This window comes from Nicotiana tomentosiformis, chromosome 6, assembly GCF_000390325.3.
Source record: "Nicotiana tomentosiformis chromosome 6, ASM39032v3, whole genome shotgun sequence".
In the NCBI taxonomy this organism is placed as follows: Eukaryota; Viridiplantae; Streptophyta; class Magnoliopsida; order Solanales; family Solanaceae; genus Nicotiana; species Nicotiana tomentosiformis.
In genome coordinates, this window is record NC_090817.1 from 94,068,625 (window position 1) to 94,084,887 (window position 16,263).

The 16,263-nt window shown below is 34.4% G+C and overlaps 1 long non-coding RNA gene across 1 annotated transcript; it reads right to left on the bottom strand.

Annotated features, from left to right (window-relative positions):
• Positions 1-5,589: 5,589 nt before the first annotated feature.
• On the bottom strand, positions 5,590-14,561 carry LOC138893374 (uncharacterized). The gene is made up of 2 exons (XR_011408742.1): positions 14,118-14,561; positions 5,590-5,833 (listed from the first exon to the last, which is right to left on the bottom strand). It is a non-coding gene; the product is annotated as an uncharacterized lncRNA (long non-coding RNA).
• Between the last annotated feature and the right edge of the window lie 1,702 nt (positions 14,562-16,263).

A 16,263-nucleotide genomic window follows, 5' to 3' on the forward strand; every position in this document is an offset into this window, starting at 1 on the left:
AGCTGCCAAAAACTGCTTATTTTGAAATGTATTTTTTTCTAAAAGTACTTTTTTAAAAGTACTTTTTAAAAAAAAATTGTGTTTGGCCAATTCATTTAATAAGTACTTTTTGCAATATTTGATAAACAAATTATCTTTGGCTAATCTTTATAAAAAGTGCTTTTGAGTGTCAAATTACCAAAAAGAATAGTACCAAGGTTTTATAATTATTTAAAAAAAATATATATATATATTTAAATATTTATTATAAGAGACTGTTATTATTTTTTTATTTAATTTAATTAAAATATAAACATAAAGTAAACATAAATACCAAATATTTAAATCATTGCAACATCTATAGTTATACTAAAGCAATAATATTATCTAGTATAATTACTTGTTATTTACACGATGATTTGAATAATCAAAATACGTCATTTAGTGTGACTTAAAGTTTATTCCATATATTGATAATCAACAATGAAATAGTAAGCAAAGTCACTCACACATGATAATATTTCTCAACAATTCATCTCTAATTCTATCACGCAACTCATCCATAATAGTAGAAGACTTGTTTTGCATTTCTAAAGGAATACCAGAAGGCCCATCTTCTTCCTCAATCTCTGCAGTAATGTCTTCATTAGCATAATAGTTGAATTCTTTATCAGTAGAAGAATGTCGTTGGATGAAATTGTGTATAACCATGGTAGTTGTAACAAGATGAATCTGAGTGTCAAACTTGAAAGTTGGCATTGAACGTAAAATAGAAAACCTAATTTTCCACACTCCAAATATTCTTTCAATTGTACATCGAAGACTGAGAGAATTCTAGGAGATCTATTAATTTAGAAAAATAAAAAAACAAGATTAGTCAAAGAAAACATCAAAAACAAGAAAAGTCAAAAAAAAAATTGAAAAATTACAAGATGATTCATGTATTTGATATCTTTAATTTTTAAAATAATGGTAGAAATTAGAGAAAAAGAAAAGAAAAAAAGAACTATCCAAGCGAAAGAAGCAAAAACAAAAAAAAGACAAAAAACGAATTTGAAAAGTGTCACGACCCAATTTCACCTATAGGTCGTGATGGCGCCCAACACTACGGCTAGGCAAGCCAACTAATAAGTCAAACGTACATTGGTTAAACTTTTATTCCAAAAAAATAATAAAATACCAATTTCTACCAATGAGTGTGCCAAGACCCGGTGTCACAAGTGCATGAGCATCTAGTAGATTATACAAAACTCCAAATACTGTCTGAAATGAAATAGACGGAATATAAGTATAAAAAAAGACACTGGTAGCTGCAGAACGGCTCAGAAAGGCAGCTCACTACTATGCCTCGGGATGACGTGGGTATGTGATGATAGGTCCTCCACTAGTACCTGTCTGAAATCCTGCACAAAAAGTGCAGCAAGTGTAGTATGAGTACGTAAACAACGTGTACCTAGTAAAATATCAAGCCTAATCTCGAAGTGGTAAAGACGAAATGGCCGACTTTGACACTCACTATGGGTCAATAATAATAACTGAAATAAAACTAGGATATTTAAATCAGCATGATTTACAGAATTCACAATAATTTATTTAATGAGCAAAAATAATCAAATTCCTTCAAATGTAACAATTCTCAATATATTAATTAAATTCCTTCAATTCAAATAGTTTCCAATTTATCGATTAAACATCATTTACAGGAGTAACAATTAATTCCTTAACAAGCAAGAATAATAATTCATTAAATTCTAAGGATTTTTCAATTTATTAATTAACTTCACAAGCTGAAATAAATTATTAAAGCATCGTGTAATTATTATTATTATTAAGCACGATTTCTGCCGAGGACGCACGGCCCGATCCACAGTGTCGTGTACACTGATGAGGGACGTGCGGCGCGATCCATAGATGCATCTATCCTGCCGAGGCGTTCGGCCCGCTCCACAAGAAAGGAGGACATTTTCTTATGTGCCTCCGGAAGGAGAGTATATTTATTATAAGGTAAATTCAGGAGGAGAACAAGTTCTTTTAACAATTAATAGATTTAAACAGAAAATCAAGCCTATGAGATTTCCATCCTTTAATATCTTTATCTAATAATTCACAATATATTCATATAGATATCAATTAATATAAATAAATCAAAGAATACAATTTACACAAGTAAGGCATGCTTTGAGTCCTAAACTACCCGGACTTTAGCATTAATAGTAGCTACGCACGGACTCTCGTCACCTCGTGCATACGTAGCCCCCCACAATTAGCAATAATTATTTAATTTTAATCACCTATGAGGTAATTTTTCCCTCACAAGATTAGACAAGAGACTTATCTCGTCTTGCTCCAATTTAATCCACTATAAAGCCTTTTCCACGATTATCCAACTCCGTCTGGCTCGAATCTAGCCAAAATAATTCGATACAATCACTAAATATTATACGAATCAATTCTATAAGAAAATACTATATTTTTAAGAAAAGATCCCGAAATTAATTAAAAATTCGCTCGCAGGGCCCACATCTCGAAATATGGCGAAAGTTATGAAATCTGACAACCCATTCAATTACGAGTCCAATCATACCAGTTTCACTCAAATCCGACTCTGTATCGATACCGAAATCTCAAAAATTCGCTTCTATAAGATTTCTAAAATTTTCCAAATTTCAATCTCAAAACACTAATTAAATTGTGAAAATAATGATATATTTATGTTTATAGACCAAATTCAAGTTAGAATCACTTACCCCAATGTCTTTTCCTTGAAAATTTATCAAAAATCGCCTCTGCTCAAGTTTCAATTTGTTAAAAATAGTGAATGGGACGAATGCCCTCTTTTTATAAAACTGCCCAGCAGCCTTCGGAACTGGGCCTCGATCGCGGCTCCGATCACAGGCTCGAGCCTGGACCTCGGTCATGGCCTCGATCAGGGCATCGAGCATGTGCCTTCGATCAGAGCATCGAGCATGGGCCTTCGATCACGGCATCGAGCATGGGCCTTCGATCAGGGCATCGAGCATGGGCCTTCGATCAGGGCATCGAGCATGAGTCTCGATCCTAGCCTTCGAGCCTTACCTTCGATCATGGCCTCGAGCTGGACCTTCGATCGTGGCTTCGATCTCAAGCTCGAGCCTGAGCCTCGTCAACCCTGGGCTCGATACCTGGGCAAGATATCAACACAGAATATCCAACAGAAGAGGAAACAACACTGCAGCAGCTTTTAAGTCCAATTTGTTTGATCTGTTAACCATCCGAAACTCACCCCGAGGCCTTGGGGACCTCAACCAAATATACCAACAAGTCCTAAAACATCATACGAACTTAGTGGAACCTCTAAATCACATCAAACAAATGCTAAAACCATGAATCATACCCCAATTCAAGCTTAATGAAACTAAGAGTTTTCAACTTCTACATTCGATGTCGGAACCTATCAAATCAACTCCGATTGACCTCAAATTTTTCACACGAGTCATAAATGACATAACGGAGCTATAAAAATTTTCGGAACTGAATTCCGACTCCGGTATCAAAAAGTCAACTCATCGGTCAAACTTCCAAACTTAAATTCTTGTTTTTAGCCATTTCAAGCCTAATTTAACTACGAACTTCCAAATAAAATTTCAAACACGCTCCTAAGTCCAAAATCACTATACAGAGCTGTTGGAATCATCAAAATTCTATTCCGGGATCGTTTTCACATAATTAGGCATCCGGTCACTATTCGAACTTAAACATTTTAATTTTTCTTCGAAATTCCATATCTCGGGCTAGGGACCTCGGAATTTACTTCCGGGCATACGCCCAAGTCCCAAATCACGATACGGACCTACCGGAACTGTCAAAATACTGATCCGAGTTCGTTTGCTCAAAATGTTGACCAAAGTCAACTCAATTGAGTTTTAAAGCTCTAATACATATTTTAAATCCATTTTTCACATAAAAACTTTCCATAAAATTTTACGGATTGCGCACGCAAGTCGAGGAATGATAAATAGTACTTGCCGAGGTCTTAGAATACATAATTAATTATTAAATTTAAAGATGACATTTTGGGTCATCACAAAAAGTTTACATGATTCATGTATCTGATGGTAGAAAAGTTACACACACACACACACACACACACACACACACACATATATATATATATATATATATATATATATATATATATATATATATATATATATATTCATGGTGAGGAAAGTTTTGTCTTGAATAAATTAATTTTCTTCTTCTGCTTCTGCTTCTTGGAAGAAGCTAAAATTTTCTGCTTCTTCCCAAAAGCTGAAAAATTGCTTCTGTTGTTGGCAAAAAATACTTTTTTATTTTGGCCAAACACCTTAAATTTTTCAAAAAGTACTTTTTTGACCCAAAAAAAAAAGTATTTTTGGCCTCCGAGAAGCTTAGCCAAACAGGTTCTTAGTGTCCTTAACATTACTTCGTTTACTCAGATAAATATTAACATAATTTTTTTTAAAATTAGTATATTTTTATACTTTATTTTATTGCTCAAAGTTCTTTCAGTATTATTTAAATATGTTTTGTAACAAACATCAGCTCTAGTTGAATACTCTAACAATAACTGTTCATACCTATTTTCTTTTCTGTTTTTTCCTTCCATAGTTGGTTCTTCAATTTTCATGTGTTATGTCACTACTGATTATGCACAAATTGAAATGAAGTAATTTACCTATAAACTTTAGCTTTAGCAAGAGACCTATACGATCATAAATCTTTTATCAGTAAAATCTAGGTGAAGATTGAAACTAAATATTCATTTGAAAAAAAAAAGAGAGAAAGAAAGATGAAAACAATAGAGAAAAAATAGAAATAGCAAAATAAAAACAATAAAAGAAATTTAATGATAAATGGCTTAATGAATTAAAAAATCGCTTAATAAAAATAGAAATACAAAAAGAAGAAAGAAAAGGCTACTTGTTTCTGTTGCGGAAGCCGAATATATAGAGAGTGATTAAATCACAACTACTATATCTAAAGGTAGCTAATAAATAGTAAATGAGACAATAATAAAAAGAACACCAGAAATTAACGAGTTTCGGCAAAATTTGATTTTTGCCTAGTCCTCGGACACAATCAACTCAAACTTTATTTCACTCAAAAAAATACAAGTGAAATACTACAAGAGAGAGAGAATATTCAAATACCTTAGGAGATAAGAATGCAAGTGAGAGATGTTTACAAGTGAACAAAACCCTTGCTATTTATAGAAGGGAAATGACCTTAATAATGTCATGCATAAGTCATAACATCATATTAAGTGTGATCATGCAATGTAAATGCATGAAAAATGCATCTACCAATTTCTTCCAAAAAACGAGGCTTCAAATATTCACACTAATTCACATTAATCTTGTCAAATTCAACAAATCTCCACCTTGGTAAGATTCTATTTTTTTAATTTTCTCTCACTGATAAATTTTGATTGTGTCTTCAACTTCTGTCACGACCCGAAATTCCTACCATCGGGACCGTGATGGCGCCTAACATTTCACTTGCTAGGCAAGCCAACGTTAGAGAATCATTAAACCAATCCTTATTCCATTAAGTAAATAACAACAATTAACTAGGATGAAATATAGTAAGTGCGGAATAATATAAGAACTACATTAATTTCTACCATCCGGATCTGGAGTCACAATTCACGAGCATTCTAGAATTCACTACAAGTAATAGTCTGAAAGAAATATAATTGTCTGAATGAAAGAAACAGTAGAACAGAAAAGATAGACGGGGACTTCAAGGTCAGTGAACGCCGACAGATCTACCTTGAGTCTCCGTATAGCGGTCCAATAGCAAACTCTCGATCAACCCGAGCCAGTACCAAAATCTGCACAGAAAGTGCAAAGTGCGGTATCAGTACAACCGACCCCATGTACTGGTAAATGTCGGGCCTAACCTCGACGAAGTAGTGACGAGGCTAAGGCAAGACACCTACATACAATTAAACAGTATATATACAAATAACAGTAATGAAGAGCTAGACAAGAATTATCGGGAGGGGGAAACATGTTGGAGGGAAATACGAAATAAAGAGCTACAGCAAAATGAGAACTGGAACAACCAATATACTATGAATCAACAGGAGCACGAATACAGTAAAGGAAAAAATGCACGGCATCACCCTTCGTGCTTTTACTCTCAATCTAACCATAAAATCAACAGAAATGGTACGGCATCACCCTTCGTGTGTTAACTCTCATATCATGGCAAGGTATCACCCTTCGTGCATTAACTCTCATATCATGACACGATATCACCTTTTGTACTTTTACACTCACAATATGGCACGGCATCACCCTTCGTGCATTAACACTCTCCCTTACCATAATGCAATGCATAAATAACAACAGAGAGATAGAATAACAAGTACAAGCCTTACTTAAAAATTTGGTTCCACAATATCAATCTCAACTTTGAAATAAATACTCGATTATCACCAGAAAATCCGTAAACATGATAAGAGCGATCAATTTAACAACACTAGTATAAACACTTAGTAATTAGGCATAGAAAAGAGACAATATAAGAAAAATGAGAGAAAACAGGGAAAACAAGTAAATTAGCGGTGCATAAGTACTCGTCACCTTACATATACGCCGCTCACATAAATTTCACATAGCAAATAATCTGAGGTTTCTAATTCCCTCAAGTCAGGGTTAGACACAACACTTACCTCGTTCCGAAGGCCACTCAATACTCAATCACAGCTTTTCCTCTAGAATTCACCTCCAAACCACTCGTATCTATTCAAAAATGACTCAATAATATCAAATATTGCTAAAAGAATCAATTGCATTGCATAAATTAAATTTCCCAAATTTTTCTCCAAAAAGTCGAAAATCGACCCCGGGCCCGCTTGATTCAAAACTCAAGGTTCGGACCAAAATTCATTTACCCATTCACCCCCGAGCCCGAATATATAATTAGTTTTAGAATCTGACCTCAAATTGAGGTCTAAATCCTCAAATTTCCGAAATCTCTAGTTTCTATCCAAACCCCTAATTCTACCATGAAAACTCTAGATTTTAGGTTGAAAATTAATGAAATGTAATGGATAATTAAAAGAAAATGGTTTAGAATCACTTACCAATACCCTGGGGAAGAACATATCTCTTGAAAATCGCCTCTAGCCCGTTTGGTTCTTGAAAATGTGAAATAATGACTAAATCCCGTTTTTGATTCTGTTAAGTGTTGGGCGACAGTGTTCATCACGATCGTGTGAACACTGTCGCGTTCGCGAAGTGCAACCTCCTAAGGACTTATGCGATCGCGGGAGGCTTTACGCGTTCGCGAAGGTTTAGCCCGCCTTACCTTCGCGTTCGCGACAGGGCTCGCGTTCGCATAGAGTTTCCCAGGTCCCCTACCCAGCCTAGCTAAAGTTATGCGTTCGCGTTCGACGGGTCGCATTCGCGTAGAGCAACTCCCCCCAATGCTCCGCATTCGCGACCATGATCTCTCGTTCGCGTAGAGTAAAATCCTCCCCAGCCCAGGTTCCCCTTCGCGATCGCGAAGCACAACATATCAGATACCAGATACAAAATAGACACACTAGATTTTCTAAGTCTAAAACATCCCGTAGCCTATCTGAAACTCACCCGAGCCCTCGGGGCTCCAAACTAAATATGCACACAAGTCTAAAGACATCATACGAACTTGCTCGCGTGATCAAACTGCCAAAATAACATCTATAACTACGAATTTAGCACCAAATTGAACGAAATTTTCAAGAAAGCTTTAAAATTCCTATTTCCACAACCGGACGTCCGAATCACGTCAAATCAACTCCGTTTCTCACCAAATTTCACAGATAATTCATAAATATTATATTGGACATATACCGGGCTCCGAAACTAAAATACGAACCCGATAACAACAAGGCCAAACATCAACAAATTCTTAAAAACAATTAATTTTCAGACTTTTAATTTTTATTAAAAATTCATAACTCGAGCTAAGGACTTCCAAATTCGATTTCGGGCATATGCCCAGGTCCCATAATTCGATACGAACCCACCAGGACCGTCAAAATACGGATCCGGGCTCGTTGACCAAAAATATTGACCGAAGTCAACTAAAATTAATTTTTAAGGCAAACATTCTTATTTTCATCAATTTTCAATATAAAAGTTTTCCGCAAATACGCCCGGAGTGCGCACGCAAATTGAGGAGGGTAAAAATAAGATTTTTAAGGCTTAAGAGTACAGATTCGAGTTCTAAAATATAAGATGACATTTTGGGTCATCACAACTTCAATCTTCAAAGTTTGACAATGTTGATCAAGTTCAAACAATGTTGAAACTTGATTGCAGTCACTACTTTTGTTAGAATATCGGCAGGGTTGTCTGTAGTCCTTTCTATACCATGACTCTACCTTCTTCTATAATATCTCGTACAAAGTGATATCGAACATCAATGTGCTTCGTCCTTGCATGATAAACTTGGTTCTTTGCTAATTGGATAGCACTCTGTCTATCATAAAATAGTGTGATATTTTTTTGACCAATACCAAGCTCTCTAAGCAACCCTTGAAGCCAAATTGCCTCCTTTACAGCCTCTGTAATTGCCATGTACTCTGCCTCAGTAGTAGACAAAGCAACCATTAACTGCAAAGTAGACTTCCAACTAACTAGTGCATTTGCAAAAGTGAAAACATAACCAGTAGTTAATCTACGCTTATCCAAATCACCCGCATAATACGAGTCACAATATCCAACCAGATACTGACTATCTTCCTGCTCAAAAATTAATTCAACATCTACAGTATTACAAATATACCGTAGAATCCATTTCACAGCTTGCCAATGCTCCTTTTCTGGATCATGCATATACCTGCTTACAACTCTGATAGCATGTGAAATATCAGGTCTTGTGCAAACCATTGCATACATCAAGCTACCAACGGCATTCGCATATGGCACTTTTGACATATACTCTCGTTCAACTTCATTCTTTGGCGACATAGCAGCACTGAGCTTAAAGTGAGGAGCAAGAGGAGTGCTAACCGACTTCGTATTCTCATTCATGCCAAATCGATCTATTACTCTCTTCAAGTATTCTTTTTGAAATAGATAGAGTTTCTTTGAATGTCTATCTCTTTTTATCTCAATGCCAAGAATTTTCTTCGCCTTACCCCTATCTTTCATCTCAAACTCTTTTCTTAGTTGAATCATCAATTTCTCAATTTCCTCTTGACTTTTGGAAGCTATCAACATATCATCAACGTATAGGAGAAGATATATGAAGGATCTGTCTTCAAGCTTGCGCAAATACACACAATGATCGTATTTGTTTCTTCTGTACTTCTGCCGCAACATAAACTTGTCAAATCATTTGTACCATTGTCTAGAAGATTGTTTCAATCCGTACAACGATTTTTCAAGTTTGCATACCATATTTTCCTTTTCAGCAACTTTGAATCCCTCTGGCTGAGTCATATAGATTTCCTCTTCCAAGTCTCCATGTAAAAATGCAGTTTTTACATCTAACTAAACTAGTTTCAAATTCAACTGTACTACCAAAGCCAACAAAACTCTAATGGAGGAGTATTTCATGACTGAAGAAAATACCTCATTGTAATTAATTCCCTCCTTTTGAGCGTACCCTTTGGCCACCAATCTTGCTTTGTAACGAACATCTTTTTGGTTAGGAAATCCTTCTTTCTTTGCAAATATCCATTTGCACCCAATTGCTTTCTTGCCCTTTGGGAGATTGGCCAATTTCCATGTGCAATTCTTATGAAGGGACTGCATTTCTTCATTCATGTAAATCCTCCACTTACCTTCTTCTGAACTTTGGACTACATCTTTATAAGTGGTAGGAATACCATCAGCTACAATTGAAGCTGCACAAGCCACCGCCTCTATGAGATGAACAAGTTTCTTTATTGTTCTTTTTGGCTTGCTGGTTGTTATTGATTCAAGTTGTTGTTGGGGTTCCTGAGTTGGAATCTCCCCTTCCACTAACTCTTCTTCCAGGGGAAAATCTTCTTTCGTTTTCTCGTTTTCTCCCTGTGTTGGGAAAATTAATTTTCCATCAAACTCCACCTGCTTTGAAGCACCATCAGTTTGTTTGACATCTTCAACCGTCACCTTATCTGTTATGGACTTATGGCATATTCATCAAAGGTAACATCTCTGCTGAATATAATTTTTCTTGTCTCTGGACACCATAATCGGTATCTTTTGACTCCAGAAGTAATCCCCATAAATATAGCTTTCTTTGCCTTAAATCCAATTTTGACTCTTTCACATGATAGTATGCATTTGAGCAAAACACATGCAAAAAATTATAATCTTCAGCAGGTTTTCCATATCATTTTTCAAATGGTGTCTTGCCTCCAATAGCGACAAATGGTAGACGATTAATGAGGTGGCATGCATATGTTATTGCCTTAGCTAAGGCTATGCATGGATCAGATCGGATTCAGCACATTTCGGATTCGGATTTCAAATTTCGGATTTCAGATTCTACAAATGCAATCTGAATCCGATCCGAATTAATATCGGATCAGATCAAATTTTAAAATTTGGATCGGATCGGATTTTTGAATTTCGGATCGGATTATTATGCCTCAAAATTGCAAAATTATATGTATATTTTCTTTGTAAAAGAGGCAATACAGTGAGAAAAATTCATGTTTCTGCAATTATGATAGTACTATGGTGCCAATATAGCTAAATCCAACAATTGAAAAAGTAATAACTTGGAGAAAGATGTAAAGGAAGTACTGACTATCCGAAATTAAAGTTTAATATTTATACATGCCCTAATAATTTTGGATTTTGGATCGGATCGAGTTACAATTATACCAATCTGAATTCGATCCGAATATCCAAAATTTTAATAAACACAATCCAAAATCCTATCCAAATATCCGAAATCCGAAATTCGAAATTGAGCGGATCGGTTCGGATTTTGGATATCCGATCCAAATGAACAACCCTAGCCTCAGCCCAAAATTCTCTGCCCAAGCGAGCATTAGACAACATACACCGAACCTTCTTCAGCAAAGTCCGGTTCATGCGTTCTGCTACTCCATTCTATTGTGGTGTATTTCTGACAGTGAAATGTCTCAAAATGCCATTATCTTCACAAATCTTATTGTAAAGATCATTTTTGTATTCTCCATAGTTATCGGTGCAAAGACACTTTATTTTTCTGCATGTTTGAGTCTCTATCATCACCTTCCATTTGAGGAAAATTCCCAGTACCTCATCTTTGGTTTTTATAGTATACACCCACACTCTCCGGGAAAAGTCATCAATAAAGGTTGCAAAATAATGTTTCCCACCTAATGAAGGTATTTTGGAAGCACCCCAAATATCAGAGTGAACATAATCTAAAATACCTTTAGTATTATGGATTGCTATTTCAAATTTAACCCTTGTATGTTTCCCCTTGACACAATGCTCACAAAACTCCAAATTGCAAGTCTTTACTCCTTTTAACATTCCTTGATCTGATAAAATCTTTAAGGATTTTCTTCCAGCATGTCCCAAGCGCATGTGCCATAGCTTGGTTGCTTCTGCCTCCTTGTCATCACTGGATATCACTGTTGTTGTTCCAATAACTGTACTACCGTGATAGCGGTACATGTTATTATTTCGCCGAATTTCCTTCATTACCACTAGTACACCAAAGCATATTCTCATTATCCTATTTTCTGCAACGACTTTGAGCCCATTTGACTCTAGAGGTCCTACAGAAATGAGATTTTTCTTCAATTCCGATACATATTGAACATATGTTAATGTTTTGATCAATCCATCATGGTTCCTTAATCGGATTGAACCAATACCATATGCGGTAAGAGGATTATTATTCGCGGTGTGAATAACTCCACATTCTCCTTCTTGAAAATCAATGAACCAGTCCCTGTTGGGACACATATGATAGCTACAAGCCGAATCCATCATCCATATGTCAGATGGTTTGAATGGCTCAGTTGTAACTAGTGAGAAATCAGAGTCATCACAATCAACTACATTTGAATCCATGACAGCTTTCCCATTGTTAGGTTTGGCCTTGTTTTTTAACTTTGGACAGTCTTTCTTCCAGTGCCCGTTTTCTCGGCAAAAGGCGCATTCATCTTTGCTAGGTCTGGATCTTGACTTGGAAGTTGGATCTTCCTTTCTTCGTTCTCATATGATTTTGAGAACGACCTCTCACAACCAGTGCTTCTCCTTCTCTACTCTTTTGCTTTTTTCTCTTTCTTTGTTCATAGCTGTATAAGGCAGAATAAACTTCTTTGAGAGATACATCATCATTCCCATGAAGTAGAGTTGTTTCGAGGTGTTCGTACTCATCGGGAAGTGAACTTAATAACATTAAGGCCATATCTCCATCACTAAAGGTCACGTCCATATTCTGCAAATCTATCGCAAACTTATTAAAGCTGGTGATGTGATCATTCATTGTAGTACTAGAAACATATGTGAAGCGCAACAATCTTTTTTTCATGTAAAGTTTATTTTGACTGTTTTTTTTCAAGAATTTATCCTCCAATGCATTCCACAATTTACTTGCAGAAGTTTCTTTTATGTATGGATATTTATGTTCTCTTGCGAGGTAAGATCGAATGGTACCACAAGCAACGCGGTTGATAATCTTCCAATCTCCTTCTCCGATATTGTCTGATTTATTTTCTTCTATGGCAATATCTAGCCCTTGTTGAAAACGGACATCAAGAACCTCAGCTTGCCATATACCGAAATGTCCTGACCCGTAAAAAATTTTAATTGCAAATTTCGCATTTGACGTAATTCTTGTCATAAGCGAAGATGTCAACGACGTATTACTGACACCTGATGTGGACTCTTCATTTTTATTATCTTCCATTTTACTACAGATACTATTTATTTGCTGACATTACAGAACACCAAAGTAATTCTTTTTTGATGTGGAAATTCAGACTATACTGCAACCACAGAGCATACTAAGATAGAACTTTGGTTTTGATACCAATTCTTGCGAAAGCTGAATATATAGAGAGTGATTAAATCACAACTACTATATCTAAAGGTAGCTAATATATAGTAAATGAGACAATAATAAAAAGAACACCAAAAATTAACGAGGTTTGACAAAATTTAATTTTTGCCTAGTTCTTGGACACAATCAACTCAAACTTTTCTTCACTCCAAAAAATACAAGTGAAATACTACAAGAGAGAAATAATATTCAAATGCCTTAGGAGATAAGAAGGCAAGTGAGAGATGTTTACAAATGAACAAAACCCTTGCTATTTATAGAAGGAAAATGACCTTAATAATGTCATGCATGACATCATATTAAGTGTGATAATGCAATGTAAATGCATCTACTAATTTCTTCCAAAAAAAGAGGCTTTAAATATTTATACTAGTTTACATTAATCTTGTCAAATTCAACAGTTTCTTCATTTCACAAATAACACAAACTTGAACTTTTCATATGCACTACATTTGTGGGTTTGCTATTGCAAGAATTTTACTTTTAATTGAATCTTAATATTTTTAACAATTTTCATATTCTTATAAAATTTAAAGCTCGCACCTTATATAACCTGTTGAACAAAATCTATTGATAAATGTATGAGTAAAATCCAATTTACCCCCTTAACCATTAAAGCTTAGAAAACTATACCCCTCTTCACATTTTGAGCAGGAACGACAACCCCTTATGCAATCCAAAGGTTGAAAAACTATATCCCTTTTCCTTTTGAATGGGAATGATAACCCCTTGCACTCAAAAGATGAAGTATATTTCAACGGCATCTCAATTCTCCCTTAGAGCTTTTGTCCTTGTATCAAGAGTATTCAGCTTTGTCCCTATATGTCCCAGAATGAACAAAATGGCACCTCACAGGAAATTTCACAATACTTTAATCATATATCATCGCTAGTAGAATGTGTCTACCCTACATGGCTTTAGACCATTCTATAAGGCAACACATTTAGAAGAATCTCTAAAAAATTTTACTTAAGATGCCTATCTTTTCTTGAACTTTTTTGATATACGATTTTCTCTATTACATGATTCTTAGGAATGACCTCAAAATAACATAAAAATATCTTAAAATTTTCAAGCAAGAAAACTCAAGTATTATTTTGGATGAAAATATTACACTTCACCTTATAGTAAAATGCCATGTTAGGCTAGCAAGCCACTGGAAATCTTCAGATGAAAGTGTTTGAATAAATTTGCATCGATTTGGTGCAAATGATGAGGACCCCAACAATCCCGATTGAGAAGATATAGATAAAAAAAGCCTAGAAGTGAAGCTCTTAGGTGGAATTCCTTGCTGTTGGATTGAAGAGATATGGATTCATCGATGGAAGTTAACGAAGAGAAAGATATTGGATTGGACAGATAAAACTTTAACCACTTGCAAATCAATACATATAATGAAAACATTCTTAAGTGAAAATAAAAAAGTGAAAGAGATGTGTAGTATTCGCTCACTAGATATTGAGCAAGGAGTTGATTTTGAAAAAGATTAGAATACCCCCATTGTTGCTGCTGAGCAGTACCCATAGTTTCTCAACTAATAAGGCCGATGGACTCCATTCATATTTTAGTATATGTCTTTTGTCCCTTTGAAACATAGAATATGACAAATAATATTATAATAAGAATATATTATATAAATAGATAGGAGTACAAACTTTGTAAATTGTGTGCAAGCACAAAACCACTTATATGGAATAGTGAAAAAGGTTACTCACCTTGAAAAGTTCGTCTAGTTTCCGGATAACTCTAGGAGCTCGTTCGGACATAAGAATTGTTTTTCTTTTTTCCCACAAAAAAATTACTTTTTTCGAAATCAACGTTTATTCATAAAATTTCTAATTTTCACTTAAAAATACATTTTGAAAATTTTTAAAAATTTAAAAAACTCCAAAAAGCTATTTTTCATAATTTTCACTCAAATCACTCACAAAACTTCAAAAACAACTCAAAATTATATTCATGTCCAAACACAACTCTAAATTTCAAATACCATTTTCACTTGAAGATTTTTTCCCCCTATTTTGGAATTTTACAATTCTTATGTCCAAACCCACTATGTTTTTCCCAAATTTTTCAGTCAAGCTTTTGCTTAAAAGTTAAAATAAAATACTATAATTTATGCTAATTACCAGAATATAGCGCCAAAACTATTCCCTCCAAAAAGAGGGTTTATTCTGATAGTTTTTTTTTTCCAACTGATTTTTTAGTATAAGGGGTTGTCGTTCCCATTCAAAATATGAAGGGGGTATAGTTTCCCAAACTTTAAAGGTTAAGGGGTAAACTGAATTTTACTCTAAACGTATTGGACTACATAAAATAAAGCTAAAACCGATTACTTGCACTCAACTTGTCGAGTTGTAGGCTAATATTTATATAGAGAAGGAGTAAAACATAGGACTATCAGTAATGTTACATCACTAAGGATTAGGCTAAGGATAAAACGCTAAAAGGATATTTATCTTCAATCCAAATTCAAACATTAATAATGTGATCTCTATTTTCAAAATAATTATGTACATTATGTTGGAGATATATTTGGGTAAATTCAAATTGAAAATTATTTTGTCACTTCATTCCCTCAAACCCCGGCGTTTTATTTATTATAAATGTTGTACAAATTATGTTGAATAGAGTATATTATTTAAATAAATTAAATTCGCACTATTTTTAGCACTTTAATTTTACTAAACCACACGGTTTTAATTTCATCTAAAAAAGGTGTGCAGATTATTTACATAAATTTTGATGTTCAATTCAAAATAAAAACTAACAATATTCATTTGTAAAACTTTATCTTTCAAAACCTTAATGTTTTTAACGAAAATATGTTATTATTAAAAGTTTATTATGGTAAAACGGGAAATCCAATCCTTCATGATGGCGTTTGTTTCAAGAAATTGAAAAATAGTTTTTCAAATTCTACAAAATATAGTTTCAACTAAACTCCACCATTGAAACGCTGTTATTTTTTTAAAAAAATCTTGATTGAGTTTTGGCGAAAAATAATTTTACAATTTCGCTTTTTAATTTTTGAGAAAAAGTCACCATAATTTTAAAAAAAATCCACGAGGAGGGTGATAAAATAGACAAGAAATAAATCTAGAATTTTTTTTATTTTGTTTATTTAAAAAGCTTTATCTTTGAATTTAAATTTAATGTTATTACCTAATTTAGATGACATTGTCATAAGATTGCCTAGTGATTTATTTTTAGCTTGCCATTTCGCTTAACCACATTGTAAACTACTCTCATTTTTATATATACAAA